At 39.2% G+C, this 18,771-nt stretch overlaps 1 protein-coding gene across 2 annotated transcripts in view; it reads right to left on the bottom strand.

Moving 5' to 3' along the window:
* The window catches only part of EXOC6B (exocyst complex component 6B), a 615,941-nt gene that overhangs the window by 20,630 nt on the left and 576,540 nt on the right, over positions 1 to 18,771 (bottom strand). The gene's annotated exons all lie outside the window — the stretch shown is intronic.

The following is an 18,771-nucleotide window of genomic DNA, read 5'->3' as shown; positions in this document are numbered from 1 at the left end:
GCCGAGCCCAAATTCAGATTTTTTAAAAGCACTGTGCCAGTCACTTGTTGGGCCACAGGGAAAACCAAAGAGGAGACTTTTGGCTATTGCCAGCTGATTTATGTAGCTTTCACATTCCCCCAGCCTGTGTCCTCCTCCCCTTAGCAGGTTATACTATGTTAATTAGGGTCATTATCATTCCCCTCTTCTACCCACCAGCTGAGCTGACATACCTGCTCCACATTGAAGAAATAAGGCCAACGTGGAAAGAAGAGAATTTTAGGTTCAAGCCAGTGTTGTCAAGGCTGCTTAGAACACCATGCTTTGGCATGAGCTAAACCAATGCTCAGAACAGACAGATCTCAAATGAGCTGTTGCTTCCAAGAAAAGTCAACACAGAATCAAGGGCCTGCTCTATGAGCTCTGTGCTCTCTTCTTCCTCTTCTTACCATTTCTCTCCTAGCTGGGTCCATTTGGAAATGGACTTCTCAGATCAGGCCAAGTCAAATCCTAAGGCAGGGGGAAGGAAAGTTGTGACTATTTGTTGAGAATCAAGTGTTGTCTCAGTGGTATATACTTTGCATAATTTTATTTGATCCTAGTTACACAATTCTGGGAAATAGGTACCATTGGCCCAATTTTAAAGATATGAATAAGAAAGGTTGAAGTGATATGCTCAAATTTTTAAAGTTAGCAAATAGCAGGCTTTGAATTTGAATTTAAGTCTCTTTAACCTCAAATTTACACCCTTCTACTATGCACATTATTTCTCAAAGAGGAAAGATGTCAAGAGCACAGGTCTCCATTGTTTCCCATGATTGTTTTCATTCCAAACAAAAACAGATGAGCCAATACATTTCTGATTTCTTTCATATCTGTCTTTTGCTTAAACTATGTCCAGTACTTACACAATTTAACAAGAAATAACACTGAAATCAGATTAGTAATCAGGGGTGCCTGAATCAGGAAAGTACAAACTAGGGGCCAAATTTAAGTCCTTGTATGAGACAACTATAAGAGTATAACAAGGGCTGGACTTTCCCAGCCTTTACTCATGAGCTAGAATGTTAAAGCTGGAAAAAAACCTCCCAGAAGAGTAGAGCAGAAACACAATGAGATTCTATGAAGCAACAGAATTCTCTAAGTAAACTGAATACAAAGAGAGTGGTGCTACAAGTGTGAATACTGGACCAGAGAATGAAGAGTCCCACACAGAGCTAGCTGGTGAGTCTTAGTGACTCAGTGATTTCCAACAATAATGAGGCTTTAAAACTGAGCCATCCATCAGGGAAGATAGGAAATTAAATTTAGATTTTCAAGATGATTTTATTAGGCAACTGTTTAGAGAGTAAGGTTACCTTATACCTTTGCTGAAGTCATACTCAGTTTCAAGATGTTCAAAGGCAACACAAATAAGCAGGCCCCATCCATAAGTGCTTGCTAAAAATCTTGGCCAATACTACTGGTCAACATAGTGCTGAAGACAATACACTTCACAGTAGCTTCAAAGAAAGTGAACTACCTGGGAATATACTTAACAAAGAACATGAAGAATCCTACAGAGAGAACTACAAAATCTTGAGAAAAGAAATAATAGAAGACATTAACAAATAGAAGACCATACCATGATGATGGCTAGGAAGAATCAACATTGTTAAAATGTTCATACTACCCAAAATAATCTACAGATTTAAAGCAATCCCCATTAAAGTGCCAACATCATACTTTGAAGAACTTGAAAAAATAGTTCTTTGTTTCATATGGAACCAGAAAAAACCCCAACTAGTCAACACAATTCTAAGAAATAAAAAATCTGGAAGCATTGCACCATCAGACTTTAGGTTATACTGGAAGTGATCAAAACAGCATGATACTGGCACAAAAATAGAGACATAGATCTATAGAACAGAATAGAGAACCTAGAGATGAAACCAGCTGCATATTGACATCTAATCTTTGATAAACCAAATAAAAAACATACACTGGGGAAAAGAATATTTAATAAATGTTGCTAGGAGAATGGGTTAGTCACATATAAAAGACTGAAACTGGACCCACACCTCTTACCACTTAAAAAAATTGACTCGTGCTGGACGAAAGATTTAAATTTAAGATACAAAACGATACAAACTCTAGAACAGTGATTCTCAATCTTCTAATACTGTGGCCCTTTAATACAGTTCCTGTGGGTCACGACCCACAGGTTGAGAACTGCTGTTCTAGAAGAAAGTGTGGGTAAACTACTCTAGATATTGACCTGGGAAAAGATTTTGGGTGATGGCTCACACCTGTATCCTAGCACGCTGGGAAGCCAAGGCAGGAGGATCCATTGAGCTTAGGAGTCAAGAGACCAGCCTGAGCCTACTAAAAATAACTGGGTGTTGTGGTGGGCACCCACCTACTCAGGAGGCTGAGGCAAGAGGATAGTGTGAGCCTAAGACTTTGAGGTTGTTGTGAGCTATGACGCCATGGCACTCTACCCAGGGTGACAGAGTGAGACTCTGTTTCAAAAAAAGAAAAGAGCAAACAACCCCATTTATCTTTGGAACAGGAACAAGAATGGAACCTTTCCCCAAGAAGAACCCTAGGAGAAATAGCCTCTTCTCTACCCTCTTGTCCATTACCATGAATATCCTTCCTTTCCTATCACATTCTCTTTAAAACTTCCTCATGCCAGAAACTGTCACAATTTACTTATCAGAATTCTCATTTGAGAAATTAAGTATCCTACATGGAATGAGTTTTGCTTGAATTCTGCCTGCAATTTTCAGAGCATCCTGGGCCCCACATCTTTTCAGTTTGTTCCAAGTTATCTGTCTCTTGGTTAGTAAAATTTTAGTCATTCTGCTTTCCTTTGCTAGTTTTATATATTCCTTTGGCTTCTGAAAGATTGGTAGCTCCCAAAACAGAAGACCTGCAGCATAGATCCAGATCTGTCACAGGTAGTTCTGTGACTTAGGACTCCTCTAAAACCTGCTTTTACTGATGACCAGATATCTAATGTCCCTTCTAGCACTAAGATTCTAAACCTAATGAATTTCTTGTTAGGAAGAAATTTCTTATTTCTATCCATGGGATAGAGAGCAGTCCTCATCACTTAGCAGGGATGAGGTTGTTAAAATGGTAGACTGAGGGATTGTAGAGCAGTACTATTCCTTCATATTGCACAGGAAGAAACTGAGGTCCAGAAGAATTCATTATGGCAAAGCTACCAGGAATGAGCCTGCTGTGAGAACACAAGCCCTTGACTTATGGCCCATTTTTCTTTCTATTACACAATGCAATGTATCCAGCTGGTAGAGAACCAAAATTTTTGAGAACAGTATACAGGTCAGATGCCTAGAGAGGTAAAGGAGAATGAAAGGGAATTTTGTTTTGCTTTTAAATTAAAACATCAAAAAGAATATAAAATTTACCTTACCCTTGTGAACAAATGTTAATGATTTCACTAATTTACTTCACAGCTTCCCTTTGTTTAAAGAAATGAAATGCTACAAATAAAGGTGAAATCCCCTCCCATCACCTTCCTGAAGAAGGCTGCTATCATGATTTTGCTACATATCTATACATACACATTTCATGCTTTTCATAGATAAGTAATACATACTAACATTTTGTGTTTTAGCTTACATATACATATAAAATGTTGTACATAACATTTGCAACTTGCTTTTTTCATTCAATCTTATGTTTTCAAAATCTATCCATATTGATCCATTTAAATCTAGTTCATTCAAATAAATTGCCAAATAGTGTTTTCCACTGTATAAGTATACTTAAATACATTACAATGTATTTATCAATTCATTCACGATGGGAATTTGTACAGTTGTCTTTCTGGCTGATAGGGGAATGGGATGCTTGCCTATACTCAGGGAACAGATAGCATGTGGTGAGTATGATAAGGAGGGATTATCAGTCTCTATCACCATATGTATAAAATGTGCATATGGACACTTAGTGGGCCAACTTAAATCTTCCTGAATTTGATCCGACAGCAAGCGGCACAGAGAAAACTCAGATGACTAGTCTAGGCTGACTCTTTTTTTTTTCTTCTTGAGACAGAGTCTCACTATGTTGCCCTTGGTGAAGTACCATGGTGTCACAGCTCACAGAAACCTCAAACTCTCAGGCTTTAGTGATTCTCTTGCCTCAGCCTCCCGAGGAGCTGGGACTACAGGCACCCACTACAACGCCTGGCTATCTTTTTGTTGCCATTGTCGTTGTTTAGCTGGCCCGGGCCAGGTTCAAACCTGCCACCTTTGGTGTATGTGGCTGGCACCATAACCACTGTGCTATGGGCACCGAGCCTAGGCTGACTCTTAATGAGATAACTGCAAGGAAATTCATCTCTCTTTGGGAGAGAATATATAGAAGAATAAAGAAAGAAGCACAGTAAAGATGAAGTCACTAAGCCTATTGTGACCAGAATTCTGATAAACAAAAACTATTTCTTCCCTGAATTGTAATGTTAGGAAGTTTTATCCCCATTTCTGAGACTTGAGTAATGAAATGTTACAAATAAAGGTGAAATCCCCTTCTATCCTTTGTTCCCTCACCTTCCTGAATGGGAATGAATCAGTAAGTCTGAATTTTTAAAGGTATTAGCTATTACCTTCAATTCCAAGTTTATATTTTCCTTGAACTTGAATAGATTGTTTTGAAATACTCCCAGAAACATCCAAATGCCCATTAACTAGTGTTTAAGTTGAGAAGAAGAAATTAGAAGAAAGAAACTTTATTGTGGGACAGCTTAGTATTGTTCTCTTAAGATCCTAGGATAGAAAGAGTTCTTGCCTTATTCCACAAAAGCAAGCTTCATCTTCTAATTTCCTGTGTGGCCAGAGCAATAAGGTCTTTAGTCTCTGGTGGTATGAGAACCTTTATCCAACATTGTGTTTATTATCTCTAGGCTATAGTATGGTCTGTTGTGAGGTCTCAAATCATTACAGTTTCTCAATTAGGTACATTTGTTAAAACCTGCTCCAATTTATTGGATAAGGATATGAAAAAACACACAGAAAGTACTAAGTGAAAGTACTTCACACTGTTGTAGTTAATAATACCACAAGGTATCATTATTATCTGAAGAGATTTTTAAAAGGTAACAAAACATTGCCCTTTGTGAACTTTAAAGCAACAGGAGTTGTTCCAACTTTTGCTTCAATGTAATACAGACTGGAGCCCCTGGCTCACATTCAAGATACAACTCCTTTCTCCTGACCCCAGAGCCATCATGTCCACATTCTCTGTAAGCCAGGGCCAAATGGACATTCTCCAGATTAGCATTTGTCTTGTTCCCTGGGAGCAGAGTTCCTTCAAGGATCTAACCAAGGGCCAAATCATAAGCAGTGATTTTTTTTAGAGGAGACTATCCATAGTTTAAATGCCATGAGCAAGCTGTGGGAGGAAAAAAATAAATCTATCCTTTTATAAGAAAAATCACTCAAAAGTAGATACCAAAGTAACATTGGAAAACAATCATCATCATCTTGTTCTAGCCAGTTTCCTTTACTAGTCCTTTCCATGCGGTGACAAGCAATATTCTGACTTAAAGATGTTGTCCTTTAGCATCTAAATTTTCCCAGTATTTTCCCACCTCTTGTCTCCTTTATGGATTTTGCAAACATTTTACAACATCAAGCTGGGGACAGAGGGTGGGAGGTTTAGGAAATCTTCAGAGGTATAATGAGGTGTCATGTTGAGGCAAACCCAAGTCATTCTACCTAGGAGTTGATCAGTTCAGAATTTTCATTGTTTTCCACTTATGTGCCCTTGAGTAAGCTACTAACCTCTCTTTAAAGTGGAAATAATGTTGACCTTGGTAAATACTCAGCATAGTGTGTGGCACCAAGTAAATGCTACCAAGTATGATCTGCCAAGCACAATACAAAGGGTGTTCAATACCTCTTGACTTAAAAAGTCAACATTTCTTGAATATTCCTCAAATAAGTAAGGGGTTCTAAAAGCTACCTTGAGATTTAATACCTACCAAGAATTCTTCACTAAGCAATTATTCCTGTTCCAAATATTAGAGTACTAATTATACTCCCCCATTTCCAAGAGCATTGCTGAGGTGGAGCAGAGGTATGTCTTCCTTGCACACATGGGCTGGCCTACAGGCTCTGGACCACCGAGGCACTTGGTTTATGATAAATGAGAGTTGTTCAGAAATTGTAGAGTAGCCACTGACCTGAAATCTGTTGATGCTTAAGCTATGGGCCCTCCAATATATTATATACTGCCTCTATACACTTCTGAAATTCTTGGCAAATGAGCTGGAAAATATAGCATAACCCTACAATGGGGAGGGAACTTCTAACAGGGTTCGTTCTTCACACTATCTACTATCTTCAGCTTTCTCTGGATGCCAGCAAAGTCCCTGTCTTTCATCTTCCTACATCTAAGACCAGATCACAGATACTCTCACCTTCCAGTCTGTAAGTACTGGAGGCCCTGGCCATTTTTGTCTTCTTAGTGTTTGGCACTGTGTGGTGGGACAGAGAAGGAGCTCAAAAAGTGTGTGCTTACTGGTGATTGTGAGAAAGCATTTTAGGAAGCCATTGTCCTGGCAAAGCCTTGAACGTACACAGCCATAACCTCTGTCTAAGGTCTGCCTTATCCCCACCCCCAGAACCTTGGGGTTCTCTAGGGTACCAGAGTCTAGCTCTACAAAGTCTCTGCTTTCTGTTGGTATTTCTTCATACTCTCCAAAAGGCAAAGAATGGGTGGAAAGGCTCAGCCACAGGATATTGGACTGTTTACAGTTGGCCAGGCCAAGATTAGCGTGAGCACAACATATGCCAAGTTCATTGGAAGTTACATTTTCCCTTTGTTTACACATTAAAGGGGAGAAGACCAGAAGAAAAAAAAAGCAGGTGACCTCCTGTTAACCTCACTCGTCTGCAAGAGGCTGCTGCCCTCACCTCTGAATGAACTTTCAGATTATCTCAGACAAGATTCACCTTGTGCTGAACTTGTACGCCTGCTCTGAAGCCCCCAGTCACGTAGCTGTGATTAAACATTACTGAGTGGCCATAAATTTACAGAAGTATTATTGTGGCTTGCTTTCCTTTTTCTTCTTTGGGAGAGGAAGAGAGCAATGGGTTTGAGGTGGGGGGGGGTGGTTAAAAAAGGGAAACCCACAGTCAAACAAACAGTTCCTTTTCACAGCTCTGAACAAAAGAGAAAACACTGCATAGGTGTCCCAGAAAGAAGGGGACAGCAATTTGGTCATATGAGAGACATTAAAGCTTCAAAAGACCCTGAAAGACCCAAACTCAACAGAGTAGCTGAGGTACTCCTGGTCCCATTTCTAGATAATCTTTAAATTCAGAGGTGAGACATAAACCTGTTCTGCTCTTGCTTCTGGCTTGTCTTTTTTTTTTTTTTTTTTTTATTTTTGCCCTGGGTTTTTTTTTTTTTTTTTTTTTTTTTTTTTGAGACAGAGCCTCAAAGAGTTGCCCTGGGTAGAGCGCCATCACTGTAGCTCACAGCAACCTCAAATGCTTGGGCTCAGGCAAGCTTCTTGTTTCAGCCTCCAAAGTAGCTGGGAACTACAGGTACCTGCTACAATGCCTGGTTAGCTTTTCTATTTTTAACAGAGATGGGGTCTCACACTTACTTAGACTGGTCTTGAACTCCTGAGCTCAAGCACTCTAATTGCTTGGCCTTCCAGAGTGCTAGAATTACAGATATGAGCCACCATGCCTGGCTGCTCCCGGCTCATCTTGAAGGGTATCACTGAAGTAATGAGAGAGAGAAAGTGTGAGCAAGAGCACACGAGCACTTGCTACATGGCATAGGGCAACCGACAAGAGTAGCAGTAAGGGAAAGAAAGCTGCAAGAAAACAGTTCATTTTATTCCTTGAGCCGCTACGAGAGATGAGGAAGCCCCAACATCTGGGACATTTAACTGAAACTGGACAAAGACTAGACCCTGTTCTAAAGGAAACACCCTCTAGCTGTACCCAGGAGACTGACCAGATGACCTAAGAACATTTATTTCTATGATTCACTGTTTTATGCTTAAAGTAGAAAAAAAAATGGTTATTCCACTGAAGTAAAGTTTGCTAAACTCTCTAGGATTCCAAAGCCAAGATACGCCTGCAAAAGGGCTATGTCAACCATGAAACAATGAGACCTCTATAACCAGAAAAGGCCAGGGAGTGCTCTATTTGATCCAAAAGAATTGTAAAAAGTGGTCAGGAAGCCCAGACTGAGGTGATAGGTGCTGGCCAGTAAAGCCACCTTTGGAAAGGAATTGTTCAGTCTCAGGTTACCCTACAGCAGTGACAAGGGTGCTAAAGAGGCTCATTGTTTCTATAGTTGGCAAGGCCTTGTCCATAAAAGTAGCAAATCCCTGGGTCCATCCACATGAGGGAGGTAGCTGATAGTTTAGCTTAACTCGGACTCTGGGCAAGATCCCTGCTGCTTGTAAGAATTAGCCAGGAGTCAAAAAGTAGGCCTTTGGAAAAGCATTGCCTCTGACACAGAGCTGAGCCAGGGACTGAAATAGCCTCAGTGTCAAGGAGGTATTGAGGATATTTAAGTTTGGCATAGGAGTTCTGAGGTAAATCTTTGGTCCCGAGGGCAACTTGTGTTCACAACTCTGGTCTGGACTTGGAGAAGAAAGAGAATGGGTTCCTTGCCTTTCAATGTAAACTTTGCCTTTCTATGTTTGGTGGTGAGTCCAGGAGTCTGAACTATGGAGGTTATGATATGAGAATTTTGGGAAGCCCGAAAGAGCAAGTAGGAGGTCAGGAGGCTCTATTGAAGTTGACTATCTGAAATCAGGCAAATGATCACGTCACACATAGGTACCAGCCAAAGGCAATGAGACAGACTTGATAGGGTAGCTGGGAACCCAGAAGGCATACACAAGAGGAAGAAAGGCAAGTCAGACCAAGAGCTAGAAAATGAGATGAGACTGTTGGGTGGAAACATAGGGGGTTAGAAGGAAGTGTAATAAAATTTATAGGCAGTATTATTAAAGACTTTATTGGAACAAGCTCATTTAATGTACTTTTAAGAGCTTGAAGATACTATTGTCATGCCTATTTCACAGATTAAGATAATGGAGGCATAGAAGTTTAATGTACTTTTAATGTACATTTAATGTACTTTTAAGAGCTTGAAGATACTATTGTCATGCCTATTTCACAGATTAAGATAATGAAGGCATAGAAGTTAGATAACTTTTCCAAGGTCACAAAGTTGCTAAGTGGAAGAGCTTGAAATCTAGGTTGGCTATCTAGACCCAGAATAGATACTTTTAACCACTTTGTTATATTGTAACTTCCACTATTTCCTAAGGAAAGAGTGCTCAAAATCAACTGCTCAAAATCCCCTCAAAACCAAAGTGCTAGTAAGAGAGGAAGTTAGAATCTGAAACCAGGTCTACCTGATTCAATGCATTTGTATGAGAGTGGACTCTTAGAAACATATAATGAAGGGATTCTACACAAGTTCATGCCAGTCAGACTGAATAAGAATCTTCCTCCTTTCTGGCATTCTTTAAGACTCTGTCCCCATGTTCTCTAGGGGGGAAACCTTGTTGAATACTACTGTTTCTTAGATTTATCCCTTCTTTGAATTCCATGTGCACTTACTGTTTATGGTGCACAGGAAACACTGTATCACATATTTTCCTATTCTTCCAACTGTTTGTCCTTACAGTTGAATAGTTGATTATGTCAGTAAACCAGATGTTGATACAGAGAGAAACCTAAGTGTTTTATGTTTGTATCTCCCAGAATAGAACATCAACTCTTTGAGGTCTGAGACACACAATGCCTAGAAGAGCAAGGGATACACAGTGGGATCTCAATCTATTGAGACGAAGCTACGCTCTTGATATACAAAATAAGGAAAAAAATTTAAAAGGGTTGTTCAGTAGTGGAATGTGATAGAATAGGAAGAATATACAGTATATATGAGAACACAATGAGTTCTACTTCTTTTATGTGTAATTTCCCCCCCCCAAATGATGTAGTTTTACTGTATTTATTTTTTAAAAGAATACATGTTCTCTACAAAAAAAGAAAAAAATCAGGAAAAACTTCTTTAACTCAAAACTCAAAAAAGCATAATGGTAAACTATCATCCATAATACCATTCTCTAGGGATAATTGTCAACAAATTGGTATCTAGCCTTTAAGACTTTCTTTTTTCACCCAAAACAGAACAAATTATACATATTGTCAAAGGTGATTTTGACAATTGATAAACTTAATTTTTTTTTTTTAAGAGGAAGGAACTTTTAATTGCTAGCCAGAACTTGGGTGCTCAAGGCATGAAATGCTGAGTTCCAAAGAACAGGTTTTTTTCCCCCAAGCTCTTTACATTATACCTTTTTTCCCTTTGGTTCAATATCAGCTCCATAGATATGGCTACAGATGTTAGAAACCAGGTTGTTATTAGTTACAGCTCAGTGTAAAGTTTGTTCTTACATTTTTAGAGAAGGAGTTCTTCTGCAGCTGCTTGCTGCTTTCTCAGAATCACTAAGAAGTATAAGATTTATTTCTCCTTCCTCATTCCCCCCTTTGAGACCCCATCAATCACGAATGGGGTCTCATCTCATTTATTATCAGTATCCATAACTACTTGATAATATTATTGAGCCATGAACACTTTCCTTATGTTCTCTTTCTTCACAATGGCAGAGACTATACCTTTGAGAAACTGAACAAATATAGGTAAAAAGCAAGGTAAAGGCAAATATCCTCTAATTATAAAAAGAAAACCTATAATCATAGTTTTAAATGCTCCTAGTTTAGAAAACCATTCACCAAATAAAGAATCTGGGTTAAATTCATTCCACACCTGTATAGGTACGTGAGCTATTATAGTTATCCTTTTAGTTATATCTTCAATTACTTGTCCTTCATCATCAGTCTGTAAGCAGCAGTTAGTTAAATTGAATTTTCCACATACTCCTCCTTCAGCTGCTAGAAAGTAGTCCAGGCCCAATCAGTTTTGATAAATAGTATTTCTCATTTGGGTTTCTTCATGGGTCGGTAGGGTTAAGGCTTTGCAGGTCTCATTTGCTATTATTTCTAAAACAGCTTGTAATTGGACGATCTGATTTAACATATATATTGGGGTTCTGTATCCCCATGACCCATCCTCAGCCCAGGTGGCTGGATTATAATATTGAATTATTTGCTGGGGAGGCCATTCATTGTCACTCTAATTTCCTATTTTCACGTCACTCTTCTGTCTTTTCAGTTTAGAAGCATAAACTGGAAAATCTAACAGTTCTCCACTCTCTAGGGGCAGTAAAAAGAAGGATGGTTTGATCATACCTATTATACAACTCCCACACCATCTATCAGGAAGCTTAATATAGGCCCAGTGTCTGCAGGTCCAGTAGAGACCTGGTGGAGCTGACCAGTTAATGCTGATCCCCTGGATAATCCCAAGCAGCTTTGAGCTCTAGGGGTTTAGTTCAGTTATGTCCCTGCTCTACCAGGTAGTACTATTGGTGCTTTCATTATACATTTTTAGGCCTAGACGTGACAGCTTCTCTACGGGGATGGTGAAGTTGTTCCTTTCTCTGGCTAAACAGTATTGACCTATGATGTACATTTTTAGTGCTCAAAAGCTTACACCCACTGCACACTTATTGTGAGTGACATTAGGAGTAGGATCTGAGGGAATGACTTTTCTGGCTTCCCAGGGCCATTTGCTGCTCATCATTGTCCTACCACAGACAAAGCAAGATCCTTTTAAAGATTAAGTAATGTTTTCTGCCAGGTAGAAGAATAAGTTTTTAGCTTTAGGAGGAAGGTCTGGAGCAGGCTGTTGTAATTCATCATAGAATTACATAGGCTTTGAATTTCTTTTGGTTATTTTACTTTTAATTGTTATACCTATGATATGGTCTCTTCCATGTACATCTATTCCTAACATAGGCTTTCATCTTTTGCCCATCTAGGGTCACAGGGTTGGTTATAGTTAGTATCAGTGGATTACAATTTCCCCAGTTACAACTAGGGAAGGAAGCTTACCATCTAACAAGTAACAATTTCTAGGGGTATAAGGTGAAGGAGCTTTTCTTTTTATTAAATGTACTGGATTACTGTCATTAGGATTAATCCATGTGGCCCAAATTATACAAGGCCAATACATACATCCTGCACAGGTGCCTAATCTGTGGCGTATGCACATCTTACCTCTTTTAGTATATTGTCTTTCCCAAGATGGATTCATGCATGCTCCCTCAAACATTACATTATTAAAAACTTTGCATGCATCAAAGGTTAGTAATACTTGTTTAAGTATTCCTTCTGTTATAACTTGGGTTATTGTCTTTCTAGGGGATATCAGCATGTCATATAGTAAATTCAGTCTGCTCTAGGGGTTCAGAAGGATTGTAGCAAACAATAGGCCCACTGAGGGGTACACATACCTAATATTGGGTGTTATTATATATGCAAGTTCCTTCAGGCTTTCCTGTACATTCATAGTAAGAGTAAACCAATAACACAATTTTAACAGTTTGTCTAGTTTGGGTTACCTCTTGGATACATTTTTCACAACCTTCACCATGTTTTATACCTAAGATTAAAGAAGAAAAGTGAAAAAGTCCAAAGCAAAGAATCAGTCCCACTCCACTGCTGTTCACCCTCAAGCTTCTGCTGTGTGTAGACCAGTCAACTCCCGGTATGTGACTAGGACAGGGGTGTAGACTGTTTTCTCAGGTAAGATGGTGAGGATGCTCTGGGTGTTGTTGGACCATCCACTCCTCATCATTGGCTGGTTTCACACATGAGTGATATATCCAGGCAGGAATGCCATCCACCTTCACTGCTGTTGGCATGAATAGGATCACCAAATATGGTCCTTTTCACCATGGTTTCAGTGGGCTCAGGCTTCAATCTTTAATCTGCACCTGGTTACCTTCTTCACTATCTCCAGAGTCCCTGTTTAGCCAGGTAATTTCCCTCCTCCATTTTCTGCTGGAGTACCTCTGAAGAACCATCAGTAGATTCTTTTTTTTTTTTTGAGGCAGAGCCTCAAGCTGTCCCCCTGGGTAGAGTGCCGTGGCATCACAGCTCACAGCAACCTCCAACTCCTGGGCTCAAGCGAGTCTCCTGCCTCCACCTCCCAAGTAGCTGGGACCACAGGCACCTGCCACAACGCCCGGCTATTTTTTTTTTGGTTGCAGCTATCATTGTTGTTTGGCGGCCCAGGCTGGATTCAAACCCACCACCTTAGATGTATGTGGCTGGTGCCTTAGCCACTTGAGCCATAGGCGCTGAACCAGTAGATTCTTTTTTGATGAATTCCTCCAAGGATCCATCCACAATCAACTACAGGAGAACAGTGTAAACCTTTTCTTTTCTTTTTCTTCAACTTAATTGTTTTTAAAGACTCCATAGTATCTATTTTTTTAATGGCCGTATACCCTCCTACGTTGAACAAATCCCTTGTTGATGGATATTTTGTTTTCTTCCCCATCTTTTCCTATATTATCAAATGCTTTGATGAAAATACTTGAATATAAATCTTTGTACATTTCTCCCAAGTGTTTCCTTAGGAAATAGTGCACGTTACAATACAACAAAGTAGTTAAAAGTATCTATTCTGGATCTAGACAGCCTGTGCTAGATTTCAAGCTCTTCCACCTGTCAGCTTTATGACCTTGGAAAAGTCACCTAACTTCTATATAATGTAGTTTTATCATATATCATGATGATAATAGCACATATATCACTAGATTACTGTGCATTTTGAGTTAATTAATTTACCCCAAGCATTTAGAATACAGCCTTTCATGCAGTAAATGCAATTATTAGCAATGGTGGTGATTATTGATGATGATCATAAATTCCTGAGAGCAGAATTCTAGGTCAAATATTTTGATATCCATTGATAAACTGCCCTCCAGAACAGTATGCCAGTTTACATTCCTATTTGCAAGGTTTTGAGCGTTTTGAATGGAAATACATGAATACAGCCTCAGATGATCATCTATCAGAAATACTAGAGGGACTAAATCACTGAACAAAAAGCTTTAGGTTTATGATCTTAATGATCCCTTTCCACCATAAAATCTCATGCTTCCTTGCCCTATTTCTAAATCATACAAATGTAATGAAAACTGTAAGAACAAGCTAAAAATCCCAGAACACTTTTGAAGAATAGTTCTAACTTACATGTAGAAAATGCTTTATAGTTTGCAAAATATTTTAAAAAATATTCTCATTTTTTTGTACAAACACCACCTACCTTATTGCCCATGCAAATTCATACTCTCCAACTGAGACAGGTGAGTGGTTGATTTGGTTGCAAGAAAATTAAAGGGATGTCAGGTCTCACTCTTACCCTTTTCTAGATCCTAAGATCGAGTCCTGTGCTTTAGAATGAAATAGACTAATAATCTTCTATTGTCACTATCCAAGCATTAAGAAGCTTATTTTCTTTGTATTTTAACCTTTCAATGATAGCCTCTTCCCTGTACTCTATAGAAACTCTTATATCAAATGAATACATAGGGAAGGAGTTACAATCTTATTACCTGAAGTGCCTTGAAATACTTTATCTTATTTAACTGTTTCCCCCTTAATCAACTGTGAGCATTTACCAGAATAAACAAATAGAAGTTCCTACTCTCTGCCCTCATAAAATCTTCTTTCTTAAATGTTCAGGTTTCTAAAGAAGCAAAACTCAGGTTGGTGTCTTCAGACTTCTCTAAAATTCTCTATATTAGGGATCCTCTCCTGCTAATGGGAAGTGTGAGTATCTCATTCTATTAGAAACTAGACACATTTCAGCCAAAAACCCAATGCAGACCTATAGTCATATCAGAGAAAAGCAAAAAACTGGGCTGATAAACTGGGCTGATTTACATTTCTGATCATTATAGCATTTGCTGAAATGAAGGTTTATGTTTGTATCACAGAATCAGTTTTGTAAACTATGCCCTGAGTGCTAAGATCAAGGCTAGGGCATGATAATACTACTGTGGACATCTGAATACACTCTTACTTACTAAGGACTATTAAGGTAGTCCCTCTTTTAAAAAAATGAATGGTATTTAAATTTGGCCTTTAGTGATAGCAATTTTATGTTGCTGGACTTCACATTCAAACATGATGTACCTAATGATGCTGCTATGCATGGATTAGGCAGGTATACATTTTTAAAAAGCAGTATAAATACTAAGACCTTTTTTGGGGGTATCTGTAGCTGCCATCTGCAAGATGTGCTGCTCTTTTGGACCCTAAACTTTGCTTGCTGTTCTCCTTTCTGCTCCTTCAAATATTACTTTTTTTTTTTTTTTTTTTTGAGGCAGAGCCTTAAGCTGTCCCCCTGGGTAGAGTGCCATGGCATCACAGCTCACAGCAACCTCCAACTCCTGGGCTCAAGTGAGTCTCCTGCCTCAGCCTCCCAAGTAGCTGGGACCACAGGTGCCCGCCACAACGCCCGGCTATTTTTTGGTTGCAGCCGTCATTGTTATTTGGCAGGCCCAGGCTGGATTCGAACCTGCCACCTTAGGTGTATGTGGCTGGTGGCTTGGCCACTTGAGCCACAGGTGCCGAGCCAAGTATTACTTTTTAGGCATCTAATCAATCAACTTTTATTGAATCTTTTCTCTATACTTACCACCATGTGAAATGGTATGAGAGACACTAAGAAAGGAGAATATAAAACTTCTGCCCTCAAGGAGTCTACAATTTAGTTAAGGAGCCCAATTCATATATTTAAGTAAGTCAAATGCTGTTATTTATGAATGGTATATTATTTACTTTCCCTTAATGCTAAATAAAATGAACACATCAATGTGAAGTAAGGCAGGAGTCACCACAGAAGGCTTAGAAGGAAAAGCAGTGGACAATGATAATATTTTGTTCATTCTGCACACCCATTTCCTAGCACAGTGCCTGATACAACAGACACTCAATAAGTATTTATAGAATGAACTCCCCCTCTCCTGACCTGCCATCTATTTCAAAGCTAAGGGACCAGGTGTTTTCCAGGATACCTAACTTCCCCATAGGGCTCCTGAGTTATTACAATTTCCATAAGGTTGTGCAGTTTTCTGGCAGCCATCCCAGAGGGGGCTATGCCTCTCTTACAAGTCAGCATGTGCTGCTTCTCTAGGGATAGTGCCCAAGGGAATGTGGTTTGCATTTCTAACAAGTTTTTTTTTTTTTAAATTTTTAAATTTTTTCTGGGTGGTGGGAAGCAGCAAGGTAGGCATAGAAGCCTTAGTGATGCAGCAGAAACTTTGGAATAAATATCCTTTGCTTAGTTTTCTGCAACCATGCTTCCAAGTCAAAAGTGCATTCAGCTAAAGAGTCTTAGATATTATACTGGATTACAAGAGAACAGAAGTTGTTTATAAAAGCATTTCCTCAAAATGTTTTTATTGTTTAGCACCTATTTGAAGGTGCTGATCAGTGTGAGTCCAGTGGTATCTGTAGAAGGTAAAAATACTACCTCTTGCTCTCTCCAAGCAGCCACAACTGACTCTAGCAAGAAGTGATTCAGGAAAATATTAATATTAACAGTTTTACTCTCCTCCCTCTTCACTTGAAGTGCATTTTCTCAGCACCAATTGCTTGGGCACCCAGAACCTCTAAGACTTATCCCTCAGTGGACCAGTTTACATGGCCCCTTACTGAGCCTCAGTTATAGATGTACAGTCAGGTGATTCCAGAAAATGTCATAATATTTCTGGACTCACTTTCCCCAATAGAATGAAGTGTGGGGGCTAACTGATTTCTTAGAGCTCCTTTCCAGCTCTGAAACTTAATTTATAAATGCACTATATTCTCCAATGAGTGAGGTGGGAAAATGTGCCCTCCTCTTTTGCCAGAGCTATACTGAGAGGGAAAGGAAAGCCTTTAGCCAGACTGGTACAAGCTCAGGACTAAAGTTGGGCCCTGTTATTTCTGTACGTGCATTCATTTACTCACTCATTTAATGAATGCCTACAGAAATGTCTACCCTCTGTCCAGAGCAATGTGAAGCCATAACAGAAGCAAAAACTTTGTCCTTGCTTAAGATGGAACATTATACCATATCCACCATAGACTGGGTTTTATGGAGATTTACATGAGACATCCTGCTTGGTAAGGTTACTAGAAAGTGATGTGAAGAATTACGAATAATTTTTTAACCTACGTCTCCCTAATTCCCGATGTAAATTTGATATGTGGTCAGGTAGCATAATTACTGTGAAACCAATGTGATTTTAGATAAAAGTATATTTTGTCTTGTTTTGCCAATTTTATAAGCTGACAGAAGGATTTAGGAGGTTGCATAACAGTCTGGTTTACTTGTTGCTTTGGTTTGGCTTTCTCTGTCACCAGTGATATCTTATACTGCTTAAAGTTTTATCCTGGGGATTCTCAATGGTGGACTTTTTCCAAGCCACATATCTCTCCATAAGACTCACTGCCCTAATGAGCAGTGAGCCTTTCACTCAGGTAGGAGACAGGAGTGTGTGGAATCCCTTGGGTATCTTCAAGTGGAAAAAAATTAAAGTGGCTCCATTGCTTTGGAATATGCTGAAGAAATTTCTCCCTGTGGCCCAAGAATGGTGTCAAATGACTGCTAAAAGTGATTGACAGGGTCTGCCCTAGGCCTAGTTAGTTCCTCTCTCTGTAGAAAGGTGGCATCTTTGCTCTTGGGGGAGCTAAAGCATGTGGGGATGCAAGAACAAAAATAAGAACATTCCAGTTTCTTGGGGCAGGGCAGGCCTGGTTTACGACATAATGACATACAGAAATTTGCTTTAATTACCACCATATCATAGAGATAAACTGAATTTCCAACACACAGAGGAATAGTATAGCTCTAGATTGTAATAGCCCCATAAAAGAGGACTTGGAGTTGGTGGTACTGAGAAGGGATAAAAGAACAGAGGAATAAAACAAATTAAATGTCAGGATCAAGCATATTAACTGAACTGAAAATCCCTGTGTGGGTAATAAAACACTTTCAACTTAATAATAATAAAAATGCATTTGACTTCAATAGTAATAGGGGAAATGGACCAAGAATTTGTATTTTTTCTCCTCCAAGGGTTTTCCTTGCAACTTCTAATCTAACTTAAGAGAAGTAGAGCTCAAGCCAATTGAACAATTAGCCTTTTACAGATTCATGAAGAAGGTTGACTCCTATGTTCTCTATTTCCACTACAAAGCGAACAAAAAGGTAGATATGCCAATTGTAGTACATAATTCTTGAGATACATACAAAATAGTTCTTACTACAACAGTATAAGAAGCACCATAAAGAGAGTCTTATGGTTGTGTGGGATAGTGTTTCCAAAGATAGCTGTAATGATATCTTCCATTTTGTGCATTCTTTTGTAACAGTGTAACAGTGCTTACTCCTCCATTAAGAGGTAGAGCCTATTGACTTCCCCTTGAGTCTGGGTTAGCCCTAGGCCTTGTTTTCATCAAGAGAATATAGTGGAAGTGATGCTTCTAAGGCTGAATCTTAAGAGATAGCTGCTTCTAGCCAGTTGTGGTACTCATGCCTGTAGTCTCAACTACTCAGAAGGCTTAGGTGAGAGGACTGAGACCAGGAGTTCAAGATTGGCCTGGGCAATATAGCAAGACCCCATCTCTAAAAGAATATAAACAATTAGCCAAGCAGAAGGACTCATGCCTATAGTGCCACCTACTTGGGAGGCTGAAGTGGAAGGACTGCTTGAAGCCAATAGCTTGAGAATAGCCTAGATAATAAAGCAAGTGAGACCTCATGTCTTTAAAAAAAACAACCAAAAGAGAGAGAAAGTAGTTTTTGCTTTACCACTTGGCAAACTCATTT

This window comes from Otolemur garnettii, unplaced genomic scaffold (genome assembly GCF_000181295.1).
Source record: "Otolemur garnettii isolate 467f Iridium unplaced genomic scaffold, OtoGar3 scaffold00068, whole genome shotgun sequence".
Lineage (NCBI taxonomy): Eukaryota > Metazoa > Chordata > Mammalia > Primates > Galagidae > Otolemur > Otolemur garnettii.
The sequence above is the reverse complement of the archived record's forward strand: the minus strand, read 5'-3'. Positions and strand labels throughout refer to the sequence as shown.